This window comes from Armigeres subalbatus, chromosome 2, assembly GCF_024139115.2.
Source record: "Armigeres subalbatus isolate Guangzhou_Male chromosome 2, GZ_Asu_2, whole genome shotgun sequence".
NCBI classification, from domain to species: Eukaryota; Metazoa; Arthropoda; class Insecta; order Diptera; family Culicidae; genus Armigeres; species Armigeres subalbatus.
Window position 1 is genome coordinate 444,345,438 of NC_085140.1, and position 22,597 is coordinate 444,368,034.

Below are 22,597 nucleotides of genomic sequence, written 5' to 3' on the forward strand. Positions count from 1 at the left end.
GGTTGGAAGCAATTATTCCTAAAAAATGCCGATAGGCGAGAAGTCAGGAACTTTCTGGGCCAGAAGTAGCTTATCAGCAGTTCGGAAATAATCGGCAATGGGGTGATCCTTAGTGAGTCAAATAATTTCTTTTTTTTCTGTAATATAATATTAATGGTGTTATGGCTGAAAGGTACTTTTAATGACCATAAGACACTTCAAAAGCCCGACCTTTTCCTTATCTTCCTAGTGAATTAATTCTTTATACTTTTGGAGCTTGAGTGTAATCAATCAAACACAACATTAGTTTGATACATCAGATATTTGGGACATTTAATAATAGTTAGTCGTAATAATTCACACGTAATGATTAGTAATGATGACGATTATACACACATTACTTATCGTGACATAGTTCATATAAGGTTTATAAAATGATTTCGGATTGATAATAAGCCGGATCGGTCAATGCTTAGCTTGGCTTGATTGACTGTACCCATCGTAGTTGCTAGCAGTGATTGGCCGAGAAACAATTAATAATGCACAGCTCATCAATTGAATAGTTTTCTCAGGACTAGAAAGCTATTCTCACTGTACATGCTTCGGAGTATCTTTATTTCATTTTTTTAGTCTACCTCTAAACAGATAACATTGAATTAACATTTTGACGCTACAATACACGGTTCGAGACCGCATCTCTCCATCCTCGAATACGCCCCACGCTCGCCAAGTCGTTTTGCACCTGGTCTGCCCACCTCGCTCGCTGCGCTCCACACCGTCTCGTACCTGCCGGATCGGAAGCGAACACAATCTTTGCAAGGTGGCTGTCCGGTATTCTTGCAACATGTCCTGACCATCGTACCCTTCCGGCTTTAGCTACATTCTGGATATTGGGTTCGCCGTAAAGCTGGGCGAGCTCTTGATTCATTCTTCGCCGCCACACGCCGTCTTCTTGCCGCCAAAGATGGTCCTAAGCACCCGTCTCTCGAATACTCCGAGTGCTTGCAATTCCTCCTCGAGCATTGTCCATGTCTCATGTCCGTAAAGGACTACCGGTCTTATCAGCTTCTTGTATATGACACATCTGGGGCGGTGGCGAATCTTTTTTGACCGCAGTTTCTTCTGGAGCCCGTAGTAGGCCCGACGTCCACAGATTATGCGCCTTCGTATTTTACGACTAACATTGTTATCAGCCGTTAGCAAGGATCCAAGATAGACGAATTCCTCGACCACCTCGATGGTATCCCCGTCTATCGTAACACTGCTTCCCAGGCGGGCCCTGTCGCGCTCGGTTCCTTCCACAAGCATGTACTTTGTCTTTGACGCATTCACCACCAGTTCAACTTTTGTTGCTTCGCGTTTCAGGCAGGTGTACAGCTCTGCCACCTTTGCAAATGTGCGGCCGACAATGTCCATGTCATCCGCGAAACAAATAAATTGACTGGATCTGTTGAAAATCGTACCCCGGCTGTTAGACCCGGCTCTCCGCATGACACCTTCTAGCGCAATGTTGAACAACAGGCACGAAAGTCCATCACTTTGCCTTAGTCCTCGGCGCGATTCAAACGAACTGGAGTGTTCGCCCGAAATCTTCACACAGTTTTGCATACCATCCACCGTTGCTTTGATCAGTCTGGTAAGCTTCCCAGGGAAGCTGTTCTCGTCCATAATTTTCCATAGCTCTACGCGGTCTATACTGTCGTATGCCGCCTTGCAATCAACTAACAGATGGTGCGTTGGTATTCACCGCATTTTTGAAGAATTTGCCGTACAGTAAAGATCTGGTCCGTTGTCGAACGGCCGTCAACGAAGCCGGCTTGATAATTTCTTACGAACTCATTCACTAATTGTGACAGACGACGGAAGATGATCTGGGATATCACTTTGTAGGCGGCATTAAGGATGGTGATCGCTCGAAAATTCTCACACTCCAGCTTGTCGCCTTTCTTGTAGATGAGGTATATAACCCCTTCCTTCCACTCCTCCGGTAGCTGTTCAGTTTCACAGATTCAGACTATCAATTTGTGCAGGCAAGTGGCTAGTTTTTCCGGGCCCATCTTGATGAGCTCAGCTCCGATACCATCCTTACCAGCTGCTTTATTGGTCTTTAGCTGTTGGACTTCCCTCAAGGTGGGCACTGGTTGGTTTCCATCGTCCGCTGAACTAACGTAGTGATCTCCTCCGCTGCCGTGAGAGTACAGGCAGTGAAAGTCAAGGCATTCAAATTCAAATTGTTCCTCGTAAAGCTACTTCCACCTTTCGATCACCACACGTTCTTCCGTAAAGATGCTCCCATCCTTATCCCTGCACATTTCGGCTCGCGACACGAAGCCTTTGCGGGATGCGTTGAGCTTCTGATAGAACTTACGTGTTTCTTGAAAACGGCACAGCTGTTCCATCTCCTCGCACTCCGCTTCTTCCAGGCGGCGTTACTTTTCATGAAAAAGGCGGGTCTGCGGTCTCCACTTCAGTCTATAACGTTTCACGTTCTGCCGGGTACCTTGCTGAAGCGCGATCGCCCACGCTTCGTCCTTCTCCTCCAGAATCTGTCTGCACTCTTCGTCGAACCAATCGTTCCGTCGACCTCGTCTCACATACCCGACGTTGTTCTCCGCTGCGTCGTTTATGGCTGCTTTGACTTTTCCAGCAGTCCTCAAGAGGGGGCCCATCGAACTCACCCTCTTCCGGCAACGCTGCCTCGAGATGCTGCGCGTATGCAGTGGCGACATCAGGTTGCTTCAGTCGCTCTAGGTCGTACCGCGGCGGTCGTCGGTTCCGAACATTGTTGATGACGGATAGTTTTGGGCGCAGTTTAACCATCACCATATAGTGGTCGTAGAGTCAATGTTAGCGCCACGATATGTCCTGACGTCGGAGAAGTGCCGTCCATCAATCAGAAAGTGGTCGATTTGTGATTCTGTCTGCAGTGGTGATCTCCAGGTGTACCGATACGGGAGGCTGTGTTGGAAGCTACGAATGACCATATTCTTGGAGGCGGCGAAATCAATTAGTCGTAGGCTTTTTTCGTTCATCAGCCGGTGAGCGCTGAACTTCCCAATAGTCGGTCTAAACTCCTCCTCTTGGCCAACCTGAGCGTTCAAATCTCCTATGATGATTTTGACGTCGTGGCTTGGGCAGCTGTCATACTCACGTTCCAGCTGCGCGTAGAATGCGTCCTTATCATCATCAGTGCTTCCGGAGTGTGGGCTATGGACGTTGATTATGCTGAAGTTAAAGAACCGGCATTTGATCCTCCCTGAAGGCACATTCTCTCATTGATCGGCCACCACCCGATCACGCATATCTCCCATCACTATAAAAGCTGTTCCCAGCTCGTGTGTGCTGCCGCAGCTCTGGTAGATGGTATGACTTCCAACAACTTCCAACAAACCTTCTGCAGCGCTACAATGCCGAATCCACGGTACTTGAGCACATCGGCGAGTATGCGTGTGCTTCCGATGAAGTTGACAGATTTGCAGTTCCACGAACCGAATTTCCAATCGCTAGTCCCTTTTCGTCGCGGTAGTCTTCGCCGATGGTACCGGTCCGTACTCTCTTGTTGATTGTTCGCTGCGTATGTTTTTTTAAAGGCTGGCTTACAGGGCCTGACACCAAACCCCCTTAATTTCCGGAGGACCATAATTCCCGGTGGACCATGGTGCACAGTTTCACTTAGATTCCCTCGCTGGCACTCGGACGATGATCAGCCGCCCCTAACATGGAGAACAGACGCTGTTGTGAGCCAATCCTGACATAGAGAACAGACGCTCAGTAAAATTTGTACCTCCGGAGAGAAGCAAACCCCCCCCCCCCCCCTTTCCCTGTCCGCAAACGACGATAGCTCCCACCGCACAGTGATGCCACTCCATACAAAGCACGGATAAAAGTATTTTCAATCACTTTTTGTCAACCGAAATTGGCCGGATAGAACTATGGGATCAGAAGCTATGGCCAAAATACATTTTTTTATTCATACAAAAAACGCGTAAAAACCCATCACTAATTTTTTTTGGCACTTATCCTTAACCGACTCGCTCGCAACAAATTGCATACGAAGCAGAATCCTGTTCCATTGTTTTTTATTAAAAATTGGTCACATCGGACAATGGGATCAGAAGCTATGGTCAAAATACTAATTTCATTATTACAATACAAAATCACTTTTTTTGGCACTTATGTCCATCAAATTTGCTTGCAACAAGTTGGGTTTGGCGATAAATTGTATAATGCATATAAACAAATTGGGACTTGCGATTTGGGCGTAACTTATTTTGTAAACAAACATTGTTTTATCGATTCTGTAGAGTGCAAGTATTTTACTTATCAGCAAATCAGTCCCGAAATATGAAAAATAAGACCAATCCACATATTTATTCTTAACCCTTTTGAACCAACGAGAAAGGAACCATCACCGATAGGTAGATTAACTAGGGTTTTGTGCTTGAGGTTGCGACGTAGCTTTTTTGGAACAGTGATATCTAATACAAATGACGATTTTATGACCCAGAGTTATTCAATATGATTCAATTATATGGTATTTGTGCAAGTATTGTATGTACTAAGAACTGAGGTAAGCTTCCGCTTTTTTCGAACTAAAATGTGTATAACTCGGAATTGGGCAGGGATTTCGCTGCCTGACAATCTCTTTCAAATTTATCAAGGATTGTTTCTAGAAAATTTCCCAAATTTGAATGAACGTCTCAATACTGAACTATTGTACAACTGAAATTTTCGCTTCGCACCACCTCTCTTCAATGATTAATTTGAAATATAAAAGATCCGAATTTTGCAAAACCCAACTGACAAAAGTTTCAACGATCATTTTGATGTAATAGTAAATATATGCAACGCATGGAATTTCGCAGCAATGTCTTTTTACTTCAATCAAGTTTTCCAAATTCCATACAAAAATTACCATTTTGGGAATTTGGGAGAGCGGCTAACAGCATATTGTCCCAGGCAAACAGCAAGGAATGAGCACAGAGAACGGTGATTTTTTGAATGTGGCATGAGCATGACACTATAAAACTGCGTATTGACATGTGCAAACATGCAATTAAATTAATTGAAAAATAAGACAAATATGTGGAAGATACAAACAAATCAAATAAATGGAATAAAACAAATAAGACATATTTGACAAATAAGACAAATAAGACAAGAAAGAGAAATAAGACAACTAAGATAAATAAGATAAATAAGACAAATAAGATTAATAAGACAGACAAGACAAATAAAACAATTTCTCCAAATATAACGCCAAAAACTCCGCCAGAATTCATCCGAGTATTTCTACCAAAGTTTCTCCGGGTATTCCTCCAGGAATTCCCTCGAATATTCCTCCAAGAATCCCTCCGGATATTCCTCTAGGAAATTTTTCGGATATTTCTCCAAATCTTCCTCCAGGGATTCTTCCGGAACTCCTACAGGAAATCCTCCGGATATTCCTCCAGGAATTCCTCCGAATATTCCTCCATGCATTCTTCTGAATATTTCTACAGGAACTCCTCAGAAACTCCTCCGGATAATCCTCCGGGAATTCCTCCGAATAGTACTCCAGAAATTTCTCCGGATATTGCTCCAGGAATTGCTTTGATTATTGTTCCAGGGATTTCTCCGGAAATTTCTTTAGTAATTTCTCCGGATATTCCTCAAGAAATTCCTTCCAATGTTTCCCCAGGAATTGCTCCATTCCTCCAACAATTCCTCCGAATATTCCTTCAGGAATTCCTCAGAATATTCCTCCAGGAATTCCTCCGAATATTCCTCCACCAGAAATTCTTCCGGAAGTTCCACCAGAAATTCCTCTGAATATTCCTCCACCAGAAATTCCTCCGGAAGTTCCTTCAGGAATTCCTCTGGAAGTTCCTTCAGGAATTCCTCCAGAAATTCCTCCGGGAATTCCTCCGGAAGTTCCTCCAGGAATTCCTCCGGAAGTTCCTCCAGGAATTGCTCCGGAAGTTCATCCAGGAATTCCTCCGGAAGTTCCTCCAAGAATTCCTCCGGAAGTTCCTCCAGGAATTCCTCCGGAAGTTCCTCCAGGAATTCCTCCGGAAGTTCCTCCAGGAATTCCTCCGGAAGTTCCTCCAGGAATTCCTCCGGAAGTTCCTCCAGGAATTCCTCCGGAAGTTCCTCCAGGAATTCCTCCGGAAGTTCCTCCAGGAATTCCTCCGGAAGTTCTTCCAGGAACTCCTCCGGAAGTTCCTCCAGGAACTCCTCCGGAAGTTCCTCCAGGAATTCCTCCGAAAGTACTTCCAGGAATTCCGCTAAGAATTCCTCCGGAAGTTCCTCCAGAAATTTCTCCAAAATTCCTGAGGAAGTTCCACGGGTTTCCATTGGCACGGGTTTTCGGAGTTTTCAGCGTCAACATTTGCATATCATCTTTCATCAGTGCAGAGGTAATTTTTGAGTAGCTAGGGATGTCCAGAAGAAACATTTTGTTGACACATTGTATAGTCAATGCTAGAATAGTGTTATAAAACATTTTTTGAACCTGTACGAGTTGTTCCGACTGAAGTGAATTTACAATATTTCGAAAAAAAAACATCCTTACTCACGCCCCTCTAGGGAAAAAGTGAGCATCCCTAGAAACATATCTCACCAGTATGGTGAAACTAGATGAGATAGATAAGACATCCGTAAAAGAATTGTGAAAATCGGTCAAAAGACGCTTGAGATACAGCTGTTTGAAAATTTAGTTCTCATGATTTTCTGATCACTGTATTCGGCGTGTTAATGCTTATGTATACTTAACGAATGCTATGAAGAAAAATGCTATTTGCGCATATTTGTACAAAACAATCATCATATCCCCGAAAAGCTGAATAAATAAGCTTTGAAATCAGCCCAATTCGGCATGCGTGCGTTTGCGTGCTCATAGTTAAAAATCAGGTTGAACAACATCATGTCTTCGCCATACATGTTACAAGCAAATTAAAAAAAACATCTTTTATTTGCCATTGGACCGACATGATGCACCCCGTGCAATTTTCATCCAATCTGCGTGAAATTTTGAGGAAAGACATTTCAAATTAGGTAGCGATCTGTTCAAGATTAGGAAGAGCTGCAGCTCTTGGCAAAAGTATCAATTAGTAGCCTTCCATGGGTTGGAGGATACTCTAGTATTGTGTTTTCTTCGTGAGGGGGTTCCCTCCCATATCTCCAATAGGTTATGGGCCCAGTACGATTCTACTGCGCATCTTCCAGCTTTCGTCACTAGGGTATTAAATGCAATCCCAGCAAGTGTCTAAACCCAATGCATATTCAAAACAATGTAAACAGTCAAGCCGACTTCAGCCGCCAGCGAACCCTTCTTCTCGGACTCGGCGATCATATATTCCATACTCTACCATCCGAGAAAAACGTGAATATTATTTGCTTCTTGAAGTCGTTTTTTTTTCGAAAGAATCGATTCAAACAAGAATTAAATTGAGTTTCAATTTGAAATCTGTATCTGTAGAATTTTAAGATAATTTCAAAAATTCCTTCATCAATTCATCATTCTTTGGAAATTCTTTTAGAAAATCCTTCGGAAATTTCTTCATTAGGTATACCTTCGGAGATTCCTTTAAGATAAATCTTCCAAGAATTTCTTTGGAAATTACTCTGGAAGTTTCTTCTGAAATTGGTTTGGTGTTTTTTTCGCAACATATTTCAGGAATACTTCCACTAATTTCCTCAAGGAATTTCCGAATAAATTCTGAATTACTAAAGAGCAATCTGAATAGATTTTCGAAAAAAATAACCTAACGAAATTCTGAAGAAATTTCCCAAGCAATATTAAAAAGAATCCACAAAAGAATGTCCAAACAAATACTCTAAACATTATTTCTCCTCTAAACATTTTTTCGAAAAAATAACCCCAGGAATTAATTCGGTTAGTCATCCAGAAATGAGATCAAATTTTTTTTATGTTGAGGAATTGCTGATTTTGATTACTTTGGTTGATATCCTTTTGATTTCAAGATTTTTCTGCTATGGATTTTGTCATTTTATCCGCTAAAACGACCAAAAGGATTTAACCCTACTTATCAAAATCAGTGATTCAACAACATCAAAGCAAGTTATCGATTTGCTCTGGACATGTTTATACTTGTGTTTATATAATTTAGAAATCATCAGCAAATTTGCTCTAAAAATCAGTCATCAATTGTGGAGATAGAAATTTGAAAACAAATTATGATTTCAATTTGATGTCGATAGCAAAATATGTTCTCTATTCGCCCTCATTATAATGTTAGACTTTGCTCGGGATGATTCCTCCAAACATTTTTCTTAAAGAATCTCAGAAGAAATGTCTAAAAAAATTCGTAAAGAAAATTCCAAAGAAATTTTCAAAATTTTCTTGAAATTTCTTTTTTGAATTTTCAAAGAAATGTCGTGAGGAATTTCCAAAAGAATTTCCGGATTTTCTGGAAAAAATCTTGGAAAAACTCTTGGAGAAATTTAAGAATGTCAGAAATTTCTTCAGAAGTTCCCTCGGAAATTCCGTTAGAAATCTCCAAGAAAATTCTTGACAAATTGTCTTAGAATATTAGAACAAATTTTCGATGGAAATTTAGGAAGAATTAAATTTTATGAAATTTGGCCACAATATTCTCTTATATGCAAAGAATGTTCAGGCCAAATTTGAGCATAATTAGTTATAGAAAACCCCCCTGACAATAATAGGACAAAACCTGCCAAAGCCGTCATTTCCCCCAGAGTGGCCTGTGCAGTGCATAAAAGTATTCGCCATTCAGCTCGGTCCATGGCTGCACGTCGCCAACCACGCTCTCTGACCAACCACGAGACTGATTTTGAAATTTTGAAGAAAATTTACTTTTTGCCCTTGTCATAAGACGAGTTTGTACTATTCCATTTAATTCCATTACTTTATTGTACATTTGACAGATAGGCATTTCAATCTCAACAGTCTCGTACTTGTCTCGACTTGGTGTGTCAAGTACGAAACACTGAAGATGGCCTTTCTATTGAGGTCGCTAAAAGCTTAAAATAATGTTCATATTACTTTTTTTTAATTGATCCCGGGTGAGAAATTGTACAGCAGAAAAAATGTCTGTGGTGGCGCTTACCTCTACTCAGAAGAAACTTCCATTACTTGAATCAAACTTTGATCGTTAATGGTTTTATTTCTCCTTGTACTTACGTCAAGGTGGATATGAATCCACTTTAATAATAAATTGAACAAATTTATTTTAAAAATTTTAACGAAAATTAGATTTTTTTGTGCTGTTTTTGAATTGCTCGGTGTTATTAGAAATGGAGTTATAAAGCTTCTCAAATAAATTATTCTCGTAGCCATTCGTTTACTGCAACATGTTCGATCGTGTTTCCCTTCGAATGTCGTTCGATAACTGCAACGCATGTAAGAAATCAAATGGTTGTCAGTCGGCGGCAGGCGCAATAAAAGTACGCTGATTTAGCAGTGCAATCCAGCTGTCGTCGACTTGGACATCCTTTAGAAGTTGAGCGGTCCAATAACTGCAAAACTGTTAAAATTATCAGCAACTTGCAGCTATTGAACGTCTACTATATAAAAACAATCAAGAGTGGACTAAATTGTATTCAAATATTCGTTAATTTGTTTACTTATATATTTAAAGAACACCTAACATTAAACAGTCCTAATGAATAACATGTCTTACATTAAAGTTTCTGCCTAACAATGAAGTGTGCCGATCTTACGTTTTCAGATAAAAACAACATTAAAGAAAAGTTGTTATAGTGATTGTTCGCCCTCCACATTCCCAGTGCGAGAAAATGTGGTGTGTCTGTATTATGGTGCGCATGTTAAGGTTCCGCTAAACACACGCGATGCACACGATTCTATCGCTTGCAGACTGCGATTTTGTATCCGGAACCAATCCAGATTACAATTTAATTGTTTTTCAGTTATTTTTGCTTTTTGGAGAATCAATTGGCTGATGCCAGCAACATTACAGCGGACGCTATGTGGCGGATGGTAAAGATCAACTGGCGATCTTCGCCAGCATGTACCGAAATACGACTGTTTATAGAAGCGATATCTAAATATGAGCCAAGTTGGTGCACATGTGCTCCAGTTTTAACTTAGAGCACCTTATATGACTGTAAAATATGCTCGAGTGTATAGAACAAAATCAGATGAATCTAAAACTTTTTAATAGAGTTCCACCGCTAGCGTTAGACTAAAAAACCGTCAAGTTGAACCGCACTGCTAAATGCGTTACAAGTCGCTTCCACGGTGTACCCTCTGGTAAATTGCGCCACGCGTTGCCAACGCTGCTTCTTTCGCCGTCGTTCGAGACGGTCAATCGTGACCGTCACATCAGGACAGGTAAACGTCAAACACTGTCGTGACACTTTGCGCAACTTCCAATTGGATCTGTCACGCTGCACTGTACCGATTAAACAACATTTATGCATGTATTTCTCTTCGTCGTACCTTGCGAATCGGTGGTATATAGTTTTTCCGACTGTCTGTTCGTGCGTGAATGGGGGAAAAAGGAGGAAAATTTATGTTTTTTATGTGAATATCCCGTGTGACGGTGGAACCTGAAAAGTTATCGCTTCCGAAGTGCGCTTGGGGTCCTATTTTTCGGTGTTCTTGGGGTGATTTTGGATACTTGTTTGGTGTAAAATTTTAGTGTGTCCAGACGGTGAACCTTGTATTGAAGGTGTTTTGCAAGTGGATTTAGTGAGGAAGTATTGGATTTTGGTGTACTTTTTGTGGGGATTTCTATGTGAACTTGCTGAAGTTGAGTGTTACTAACGCTGTAGTCTCGGATTGGGTAAGTACGATTGATTTTCTTCTGTTTTGACGTAAGAAGACCTGAGGAATGAGATCTGTTGTTGAAGGATATCAGCATGAAGCAATGGCGTCGTTGTCTTGGGATGCCATTCTGCATTGATAACAGAGACAGAGGGTCACCCCGAAGAAATATTGCTCGCTCTGCCTGATAACACCAAGGGGCAAGACACGGGCAAACGAGATTGCTCTTGTTTGCTGGTGCCATGTTCCTTTGCATAAGCCCACCCTGTATTGATTTTCTGTCACAAGAAGTGAAGACAAACGGGATTCCCCGTCCACAGTGAGAAGACTCTGCAGTAGGAACCCATCCCTTCAAATAGCCGAGGGAGATAAACAAATGTCACTCCAATAGGATTCCCCGGTTGACTGCCTTGGACTTAGGTTTGGCTTATCATTTCCTTGTTTCTTGGTTGCGACATTGCACATTCTACGGCTACGGCTAATCGATAGCGCCGGTAAGCTTAAAATAGATTTTGTCACAAAAATTTAACATTCGCGATCGGTCGATTGTGACACTTTTGACTGCGAAACGGCGACTGTTGTCCGTCGTCGCTATTTTATCGATTGGAGGTTATGGTAACGCCATTTTTGCTCAGGGACAAGGCGATCCATCGAAGAATGACAACAAACTCGACGTTATCGTTGTGCAAAGTCGGTTCCAGCCCTAGGAAGAAGATTTAGCACGCTGTCAGCTACAACCAGTTGGCCCGTTAAATCATGGGGTAATTTTTCTGAGGCGGACGCTCTCATGTTTCAGAAACATCAGAAAGTGATGCACTGCCAAAAGAAATAAAGACGGCAAAAACATCAAGTGCAGGCACAATACACAGATTAATGCACCTAACCTACTGGCGGTAGTTATCTTTTCGTCTTACGAATAAAATTTCACGAAATCGATTGTAAAAAATACAAAATCGTACTAAATTTTAAGAGCCTCTAAGAATATGTGTTATTAGAATATATAGAATACGTGTTATTAGTTAGTACCTTATATTTATTATGACTACTAAAATATAATTGTTACATCAAAATTGGGTCCTGCATTTCGATCTCTGTTATGATTTGATTGGACACGATTAGCTTTCTAGTTCCAATATTTACAAAATTATACAAGCTTTAAAGTCGATAATTATATGGCGCGCTTGTATAAAGAGTTCGTTTTGAAAGTGAACGCGTGCCCTTTCGGTATACCGTGGAAGTACACGCAAAGCCACAGACAGATTAATCGCACTGCTGGTGGTTGTTTTATTTTGACGTTTTGTTTCGCTTTCGAATCGAGTGTCGTCGTCGTCCGTTCGATTCGAGTCGACCTCCCTGCTGCTGCTATGCTGGTGCAAAACAAGCAAACGCACAAAATATGGCACTCAGACAACGGGCGCTCTGTGGCGGCGACAGCACAACGGAAATTCCGGAAATTCCAGATCAAGGAATTATATTCCACGGGTGGGGCGCGATGGGTTTACTCTTTTTTCGGAAGATTTTGGTTTGAGGAATGTTGAACAGATGTAATTGTTTCGAATAAATGTTCCTATCTACATTGACAGCCTTTTTCCAGTACACAAAAAGAGCTTCAGGGGTCATCTTCGTCTTAAATGGCTCTGCATTCTAACTGAAGCTTGGCCTGCTTTTCAACTTAGTATTTTATTACCCTTTCCTCAGTTATTGATTGTAAGCTTTCTATGCCCGCCATTGCATGAATATTTATCTTGTTTGGCAAGTACAATGGATACACTATGCCCAGGATGCCGAGAAGTTTTCAACCCGAAACCATTCTAGACCTGATCGAGAATCGAACTCGCCATCTCCGGATTGGCAATCCTACGCCTTTGCTCGCAAGGCTACTGGAGACCTCTTCAGGGCTCATACTGATGCACATTTATATAGACGTTACCTAATCAAATTTATGTAATTTTTATAAACAAAATAAGCACGTACGGGAAGTGGGGGGAGGACAATATGCCCTAGCTAAGCAATAACTGCTGCAATGTCGTAGCTGCAACGATTTTCATAGGTATTCGTAGCTCATGCAACAGTTAAACAATATAGCTAGCTGATGCCATCTTAAAATAGTAGAAAATCGCAATTATATTGATAATATTCACCTTTAAAAAAAGTGGTGATATTTCGTTGCCGGAAAACTCATGAGGCAAAACGCCTTTTAGCTGGCAGCTCTTTGGGAACAGCGCACCACGCGTCGGCGAACCACGCGTCTGGTATGGAAAGTGCATGGTGACGCGTAGTACATTGTAGGTTAGTCTCACTAGGGCGTTTTGCCTCGCCGAATTGTTATATGTTTCATCCAAATGTGGAAAAGTACGATTCTATCTCGGGTACTTATTCAAAAGGACGTATGTGATTTTGTAAACAAAGATTCAAACGTCGATTCGATCTGATAGCCCTCCCACGCAAACCATCACCATAGACAGATAGGGGGATGCTTCGGCTACCTGTTGGTGCTGTTGGTTTGCGTTGGAGTGCCATCAGATTGGACAAATAAGCGTTTGAATCTTTGTTTACAAAATCACATACGTCCTTTTCAATAAGTACCCGAGCTATCTTTTATTTTGACAATTTTTTCGCCTAACCTACAGAATGTTAGGTCTAGTTTTGTTACTGCCATCTCAAACACGGTAAATATGACGGAATACCCAAAAAGCGTTTAGCATAGGGGGAGTTTGTTTTTTTAATTTTGTTGTTTCAATTCCAAAGCATACTTTCCATTTCAATGGTCGGAAAGCTTACTGTCAAGAATAAAGACAGGATTAGATATGTTCTATATATAATATAGAATAATAATATGTTTATATTATATGTTCTGCATACTACGGAACGGAGGATATATGGCCGTTCGCATTTCGTGGTAGACATCGAGACTATACCAGTTGCATTCATAGAAGGGTCACCATAGAAGAAATCACACCCGTTATGGAATCCCGCTTCACCAGTAACGGGGAACGAGGAACTGTTGTAAATTTACTGGAATTCAAGGAATTTCCATCACAGTCGGGCTCAAAAGCTAGGCCAATTGTTGATCTGCCGGGATTCAGTTGGCATGGAGAGAACTGTTGCGATATTTTCCTTTATTAACTGCATTGGTGCCTGAAAAAGTATAATTTGTGTCCACTAAAATGATTTTGTGTGTGTTACTTCTACGTGAAGTTAAACGATTTACAATGATATGGAAATGCTAATATCATCTTCCAAACTTAGACGTACATGTTCATGATACAATTAGAGGCGAAAGTATAGAATTGATAGTTCCGTTAGGATACGGCAGGCATGAAGAATGTTTTTATAGAAGTCGATTTGAAAGCGAGCGGAGGGCAATATTTGTGATGGCACATATCACACGACCTTCCTTCTGCCAAGCTCCCGTATGAAGGGGGAGGGAAGAATATCCGTGTGGAAGCTGATATATCTCCACTGGCCAGAGTTTTGTATTGAGCAAATTTCGTTTCCGTCTGCATGTTGTGGGACCTAAGCTGGTTACGTAATCCGTAAAAGGCCCTATTCGCAGCAGCAATACGTCTTTTCACTTCACGGGAAACGTCATTGTCACATGTCACAAGCGTTCCAAGGAAAACAAATTTTTCAACAACTTCAGCACTACCTCAGCACCAACACCACTAGGTCTTACTCTATGTCTACATGGCACCATGTACTTTGTATTGGTAGAGTTAATGGTTAAGACTATCCTCGCCGCCTCTCTCTTCAGTGGCCTCCACTTTTTCTCTGCGATAGATCCCAATAAGGTCGATGTCGTCCGCAAATCCCAGGAGCATATGCGACCGTGTGATGATAGTGCCGTTCCTCTGCACGTCAGATCTCCTAATAGCGTCCTCGAGTACAATGTTGAACAATAAATTCAAAATGAGGGGGGTCCCGTAGGGTAGTTGGCTACACGTTCGCCTTATAAGCGAATGGTCATGGGCTCGATTCCCAGCCCCTCACCAAACCCTCGTCAGCTGCCGGATCCGCAGCCCATACGGTGGCGTGGTGGCGCATTCCTCCAACGTAAACCCGGATTAAATGGCAACCGAACAAAGCGACGATCATTGGATACTCGACATGGACAAACGGACACAATGAACTCACGACAAGACGAACTGGCAACGACAATATTAACGAATATTGGATATCTAAAAATAGATTCTGTGTGGATTCTGTACAGCAGAATACCATAGTAGATCACGGCACAGTAGCGGTTAAGAACACAGAGTGCCTACCAAATAAATACATGAATAAAAAAAATCAAAAGTGCATCATCCTGCTTCAATCCGTCTAAGGCCACAAACGAGGTTGATACTTCGTGTGCAATCCGAATACTTGATTTCGAGCCATCCAGCGTTGCACGTACCAGTCTAATCAGTTTTGCCGGAAAACCATATTCAGACATTATCTGCCACAGCTCATTTCTTTTCAGTGAATCGTAAGCTGCTTTGAAATCAATGAACAGATGGTTAGTCTGCCAGTTGTAGTCCTGGAATTTTTCAAGGATCATCCGGAGGCTAAACATATGATCCGTCGTTGATCGGCCCTGTCTGGTATTCGCCGACGAAGGGTCCCTCAAGTGTTCTCAGTCTGTTAAACAGGATACACGACAGGATTTTGTACGCCTAGTTCAGAAGGGTGATCCCTCTGTAATTGGCACAATTTAGTCTAAGCCCTTTCTTATAATGATATGGAAATGCTAATATCATCTTCCAAACTTGGACGTACATGTTCATGATAACATTAGAGGCGAAAGTATAGAATTGATAGTTCCGTTAGGATACGGCAGGCATGAAGAATGTTTTTATAGAAGTCGATTTGAAAGCGAGCGGAGGGCAATATTTGTGATGGCACATATCGCACGACCTTCCTTCTGCCAAGCTCCCGTATGAAGGGGAGGAAGAATATCAGTGTGGAAGCTGATATATCTCCACTGGCAAAAGGAAGGTGGTTTGACTTGCTCATATGCCATCGCGTGCGGAAGGATTTGCTATCGACGAGTACTGTCTCCAAATTTCTAATATGACATCAGCATTTAGTCGAATAGGATTTTTATTGCACAGTTCTGTTTTCTCATTGCGTCCGTCTCGTCGCAACCAACTTGGCTGCCTCGGAGAGAACAAAGCAGAGAAAGGCACTGCTGCTGTACCGTCGACCAATAACAGCTGACAGCCTTTCTTATAGATTGGGCATATGAGGCCATCCAACCAGCCGGCAGGCAGTTCTTCATCTTCCCATATTTTCTGGATAATGCCTTTTTTACAGCGGTGCATTCGTTTCTCTTCTGCCCTTGATACACTGTACCGCTCTCTGTTGGAGCGGGTACGAAACGTAATAACGGTAATACCAAAACGATTTTTTTGGCAAAAAATGTATTTTATAATATCTTGAAAACTACAACTCTTAGTGTACAAGTATATTCCGCAAACTTTTTTGTATTGCCAAAATACGCATTTTTGCTGAATAAATCATCAGTTTACAACCCATAGAATTCAAGATATTTAAAAAAATAATTTTTTGCCAAAAAAATCATTTTGGTATTTCCGTATTATGTTTTAACCTATGATTCAATATAGTCGAAGCTCAGGTGTGGTAAAATTCAAGTTATATCTGAGCTCTGGTCAAATTTTCAGTAAAATTGGTTCATACGCAATCGAGATCGATCTCCAAAGTTGACCATTTTGTATGAAAAATGGCTAGTGGGCTTTTTATTATGCCGGTCACTGTAGTTGAAGAATTTGCTCTTACCATTAACCCATCTCCTCGTTCTGCTATGTCACCGCAGCTATAGTAGATGTGGTACTTGAATGAAGTGTTCGTTATGGGATCCACCGCCCGGAATTTACGTCCTTCAGGTACGCAAAGTGCCAATGGTACACTTTACCCAGAATTTGCCGCGCCCAGAGTATTAACAATAATAGCCATAGGGAAACGCACACTCTAGCCAAACCACTACGCTATCTGCATGTAGGTATCAGGTTGTTTGTTCTCTCAAAAGCCTCTACCGTTTACCATTCTGATGGCAAAAAGCTAGGATATGGAAAAATGGTTACCTTTCTCCATACAGACTGTTTTTCTTTCCCAAAAATTCTCCCCGAATGTTTTCGTAAGGGAGCATCCTGTGCTTCTGAGATTGAGTGAGCATTACGAACCCTAACCTTAGCTTTTTCATTCAATATTTAGTATCTCAGTGCATAATTTAGTTATCATTATTTTTCCTCAATAATTGTTCGGTGTATGCTGTCTGCTGGATCGGTTGCAGCACTGTTGTCAAACAAATTTGAAATGTGAAATGTAGAAATGGACGTTTTGATGTGACACCCCGAGAAAAAAAATGTATTTTTCCCTTTTTGTTAAACCTATTTGTTTAGTGACATTTTAGAAACGGCAATTTTAAGACACTATATTTATATCTTTCAAGTGAATGGAATTATAGTTGTGCAAAGTTATGCCCTTAAAATTTATGTTTTCGTTCTACATACCTTATTTTTTTTTTCATTTTGTCAATGTTCTCCAAAGTTGTAGTTGAAAATAATTTTTTTTTTCATACAAATGAGTCAGTCGTTATTAGAGATGGTCGGGTTTCACATTTTGCAAACCCGAACCCGACCCGAACCCGATTCATAAATTCCTTTCAATTCCTTTCAATCCCGACCCGAACCCGAAATAAAAAATCTTATCAAACCCGTACTCGACCCGAACTCAAATTAATTCAACTATTTAAACCCGAGCTGGACCCAAACTATTTTGTTGCCGGAAAACTCAAATTAGATATTTTATATTTCTTTTTCCATCAATAAGGATGTATGCCCAAATAACGAAAAATCCTCAAATTTACCAGAAACGAATAAAAAAATATTCGATAAAAAAATTCTCAAACCCGTACCCGACCCGAACCCGACATTGTACTAATTTCCATGTATTTTTTTCGGTTGGCAATATGCTCTTTCGAATTGCCTATGACCTTGTAGAACATTAGAAAAATGCAAAAAAAAAACAAAGTATAAAGTGTACAACAAATAAATTATTTTAAAGGGAAGACTAACTTTGAAACACTTTAACTTCATGATTAATTATTTTAGAGCGTCTTAGGGGAAATGCTACAAGGTTAAAAGACTATTATTCTTCCATTTACTTCCACTATTAACTTTTTTATGTATCAACAAGCAGATACGTATTTCGTTTCCTACTTGGAAACTTCTTCAGTGTTTGTTATCGACTATAACAAACACTGAAGAAGTTTCCAAGTAGGAAACGAAATACGTATCTGCTTGTTGATACATAAAAAAGTTAATAGTGGAAGTAAATGGAAGAATAATAGTCTTTTAACCTTTTAACTTTAACTTCGTTCACTTGAGAACTTGTTGTTTTCGACATAATTTGAATTGCCGTTTGTACAAAATTTTTATTGTATATTTTTTTCGTTTGAAAATAATATCCTAAGGAGGCATTTTTCTTCCTTTTAAAGCCACCTTTCAAAGCCGACTTTTAAGACGAATTTATGTGCTCCTTAGCCATGCAGTAAAATGCGAAGCTACAAAGCAAGACCATGCTGAGGGTGGATGTGTTCGAATTCCACTCCGGACTAGCAAATTTTCGGGTGGAAAATTGCCTCGACTTCCCTGGCCATAAAAGTATCATCGTGTTAGCTTCAACAGTCGGGAATATATGAGTTGCGCAATTTTGCTCCCTTTGATCAAACAAGTACCCAGTCGGGTCGATTGCATCACCTATATATACCATCACCATCTATAGCGAGCGGTGGTACGCAACACTTTCCTCTCGAAAACTCCAAGCGAGTGTTGGTCCTCCACGATCATTGTCCAGGTCTCTTGTCCGTGGAGTAGTACCGGTCTAATGATGATGATGATGATGATGATGATGATGATGATGATGATGGTCCCGCCACATACCCCTACAAAGGTTTGAGCTGGACGAGTTATCTTTAAGATAATTAAATAAGATCAATGTAATCGGTTTTGCAAACAAACGATCCGATTGTATATACAGATATAAAATCCAAAATAAAATTCCATACTGTACAGCAAAAATAAATTGGTAAAATGAACTAAAGAACTACACCTAGAATTTTTGTAATCAACAGTAGTGATACATGGAGCTCATCAAAAGCTAAACTTGTGAAACCTCTCGCACAGATTTCAAAAGCTCCGCCAAACATCGCGTTCTTTTCACAAACCAATATCGCAATCTAAAACTCACATGTATCTGAACATGGATCATTAGGTTCGACAACCAAACATCAAAACTTGTGTAACCGCTCCGTCGATAACAAAAGTTTCGGAACAACCGCGAGTACAAAATAATCTACCAGAAGGCTTACTACTAATTCAAGAGCATGATTCAACAGTTCGAAATATGCAAGTTTTTAAATAAATTCAAAATCATTCATATCTGTAATCCGCGCGCGATGCTCAAACTTTTGTAGACTACACAAAGAAAGGTTGAAAATAAACTACGTCAATAAATTAAAATCCATCATCATCATCGAGGCGAACGTTATAGCTTATTAATGCCTCAATAAATAATAAAAATAAAAATGGTCCATAAAATCATCCGTTGTTAAAAACTTCGTCAAGATACATGTGTTAACGGGTAAAAAATTGCCAAGTAGCTGTTCAAAAGGCAGCTTTGACGTGTGAAATACATTGTCTCTTAAACTGTGTTAGCGTGACTGCACGTTTGATGTGTGAAGGCATCGAATTGAAAACATTTATACCTTTAAAAACAAAGAGTTTTGTGAAGCGCCATACAGAAAATAGGGTGTTCTCACATTATCCGCGTGTCTAGTATTATAACTATGAATATCACTTCCTCTTTCAATTCGATCACACAAATATCGAGGCAATAAACCGTTTATTACTTTAAAAATGAACACCATAGTCAAGTACACTATTCTTTGCTTCACTGACAGCCATTGTAAGGCGTCCAACAGGAAAGTTGAGGAAGTGAATCTATCACATTTTAAAATCAAACGCATTATTTTATTTTGTAAGCGCTGCAATCTCGATATTTGGGTTTCGTTAGCCAAGAAAAGGATGGAAGGGCAAAAATCCAGATGAGGAGAGATGATTGATTTATACAAGAGTATTTTGCTACCAATAATCAAATCGTGTTTTAATCGACAGAGCATTCCATACTTCTTGGCTATTTTCTTGATAACATTGTCAATATGTATGTCAAATTTTAGCTTGTCATCAATAATCACGCCAAGATATTTAATATCGCGGACGCGATCAATTGTCTCATCATCAATTTTAACAGAGACATCCTCATTTACTCGGGTTCGCGAAATTACCATGTATTTTGTTTTATTAATATTCAATTTCAATTGCTTGTATTTCAACCATCTACTTAGAGAGTGTAAATCCTCGTTCAAGCGTGAAACGGCATCTGCTAAATTTTTAGCTGCAATGAATATTACGGTGTCATCAGCAAAAAGATTTATATCACAAAATCGTAAGACTCGTCGCATGTCATTTATATACATAATGAATAAAATAGGCCCTAATACACTTCCCTGTGGCAGTAGCGTGTTCTCCACGGGACTAGAAACAGAATCATTAAAAGCAGTCCTTTGAGATCTGTCAGACAAATAGCTTTCAAACCAATTGTATGCAGATCCCGAAATTCCAAAGCGCTTGATTGTGCTCAACAATAAGGGCCGAGAAATTGTCTCAAAAGCGCGTTTTAGATCCAAGAACACAGCAACAATCGTATCTTTACGCTCTACATTTTCCTTCCATTTAGCTAATACCAAGTTCAATGCGGTTTCACAAGAATGACCTTCTCGATATCCCGATTGTTCCGGTATCAGCAAGTTATTTCTATTCAAATACTCAAGCAGCTGGCCTTTTACTACAAGTTCCAAAATTTTCTCTAATGTGTGCAACATATTGATAGGACGAAGCTCTTCGGCTTTAATCGTCCCAGCAACTTTTTGAATCGGAATCACTAGAGATTCCTTCCAAACTTGTGGCACGTGCCCAGTTCGTAAAGATTCATTTATAAGGTCCAGCAAGTTGTGTCCGATGACATCAAAGCAGTCTTGTATTACCTTGGCATTAACATTATCGACTCCAGCCGTTTTTCCAATTGAAAAGCAAATATTTTCAAGTTATTGGGTGAAATCCATCAAATCTACAATTAAAATTAATCGGCTGTTTTATTTCGTCAGGCTCATCAACTAACTCAATTGACTGGTTAATCAGTGAGACACTGTTGACGAAATATTGATTGAATTTATCTGCAATAACTTGTTCTGACTGTTCTACTGTGCCATCGAAGGTTATGGATCGCGGTTTGCTACTATTAGGTTTTAACAAGGATTTCAAAATTTTCCATAACTCTTTGCTGTTGTTTTGATGCTGATCAATTTTCCTCTGAATATATTCGCATCTCGTTTTTTTCAACATATGCGAATATTTATTACGCGCGACCTGATACCTTTTCCAATGAATAGCATTATTACTTCTACAAAATTTTCTGTATAATTTGTCCCTTTTACGTTTGAATCGTAAAAGATCCAGATTGTACCAGCTGTTCGAGTTTTTCAGAGATACATATTTATGTTCTATTAGATTATTGGTACAGGTTTTCAAAACGTCAGTAAGAACAGCTGATTTTTGATCTAACGAACCGACGTTTGATTGCAAATCCACGTTTCTTGCGACAAGACCCGAGATAGCTTGTTTTGAATATTTTCTCCAACACTTTAATTTGATAAGATCACTATTATTATCACTATTATCATCTACGTTAATTACTAGAGTTTCATGATCGGTTATTTTCAAATCACAAATCGTTACCGTACTAACGGAATCGAAATTAGAATATACATGATCAATTAAAGTTCTACTGTGCTGAGAAATACGTGTGTAATCGAAGACCTTTTGTTTCAGATCAAAAAGTCTGCTAACCGTTTCAAATGATTCGAATTATGGATGTCACACCAATTGATATTAAAATCGCCAGCGAGTATATTTAATTTACTAGGATCTATGAACATCTCCAACCAGTTCTCCAAAATTTCAACAAATCGCTGGTCATTTGAACTGGGAGAGTGATATAAAACTCCATAGTTACCCATCTTCATGCCACGTTCAACTGCAATGCCTAAGAACCAGTTACCATCACAAACTTCGTTCAATTGAAGCTTGAATTGAACCGATTCTTTGACATAAATAGCAACACCGGCAGTGTGTCTTGAATGTGATAAACAAGCAGCTACACTGTAACCCGGGATACTGTACTGTTCGAAAGAATCACTGTCAACGATATGCGTTTCAGATAAAAAGACTAAAAATGGACGTTTATCTTCTACAAGCTGACGTAATGCAACGTAGTTTGTAGAGAGACCTGCAATGTTCAAATACAAAATATCGAATTTATTTACATTCATACTAGAACTTGGTTGCTATTCATTGAAATGCAAGCTGCTCTTTTTGCGATCAACTAATCTTTTATACACTTTGCATTCAGTACTGAATGCTCCGTGTTTAACGTCCAAATTCGTTTTACGTTCTTGATTCATTTTATTACAATGAGCGCTTTGTAGATAGTCAGTTTGGTACGGCGACGAGCCCAAGTGCACGAATTCTTCAATTAAACTACCTTTAAGCACAACCAATACAAATTCGTGGTGGGTGGCTTACATTGTCTTCCCTTGAGCCTCTTCCTGTAATGTACTTCGTCTTCGACATGTTAATAACGATCTATGAGATGATGCAGATGGAAGACGGTACATGGAGGATCTATCCAAAATCAAACCAAATAAATAATTTAAAAACCCCAGAATAATCCACCTAGCGGTGATGG

General features: G+C 40.1%; 1 protein-coding gene across 3 annotated transcripts in view; it reads left to right on the forward strand.

Annotated features, from left to right (window-relative positions):
• Window positions 1–10,356: 10,356 nt before the first annotated feature.
• LOC134213685 (stress-activated protein kinase JNK) overlaps window positions 10,357–22,597 on the forward strand; it is a 276,561-nt gene continuing 264,320 nt past the window's right edge. For 2 of the 3 annotated variants that reach the window (XM_062692957.1, XM_062692959.1), the window contains exon 1: window positions 10,358–10,751. The gene's annotated coding sequence lies outside the window, so the exon portion shown is untranslated. Of the gene's footprint in view, window positions 10,752–22,597 lie in introns of all 3 variants that reach the window. The other variant, XM_062692961.1, reaches the window with a different exon arrangement.